This window comes from Musa acuminata, chromosome BXJ2-9, assembly GCF_036884655.1.
Source record: "Musa acuminata AAA Group cultivar baxijiao chromosome BXJ2-9, Cavendish_Baxijiao_AAA, whole genome shotgun sequence".
Lineage (NCBI taxonomy): Eukaryota > Viridiplantae > Streptophyta > Magnoliopsida > Zingiberales > Musaceae > Musa > Musa acuminata.
This window is the reverse complement of record NC_088346.1, coordinates 30,970,001-30,970,303: the sequence shown is the minus strand read 5'-3', so window position 1 is coordinate 30,970,303 and position 303 is coordinate 30,970,001.

The following is a 303-nucleotide window of genomic DNA, read 5'->3' as shown; positions in this document are numbered from 1 at the left end:
TTTTTACTATTGGCAACTCTCTTACTATTTATAACCTGCTAAGAAATTAATAAAAGAATATTTTACTATCTACAACCCCTCTAATTTTGATTTAACCTTTTTTTTCCCTTCCCCACATTCCTGCTATCAATTGTCGCCCTCTAGCCCACACTCTCCTAGCTCATGATCTAACACCACTCGTTATCCCCTCACATTATTGTTGTAGGAGAAGAAAAAAGAAAAAAGAGAATGGAGAAAAGAAGAAGAGGAAGAGGAAAAAGTAAAAGAAGATTGAGAGGATGAAGAAAACGATGAGAGGAGAGG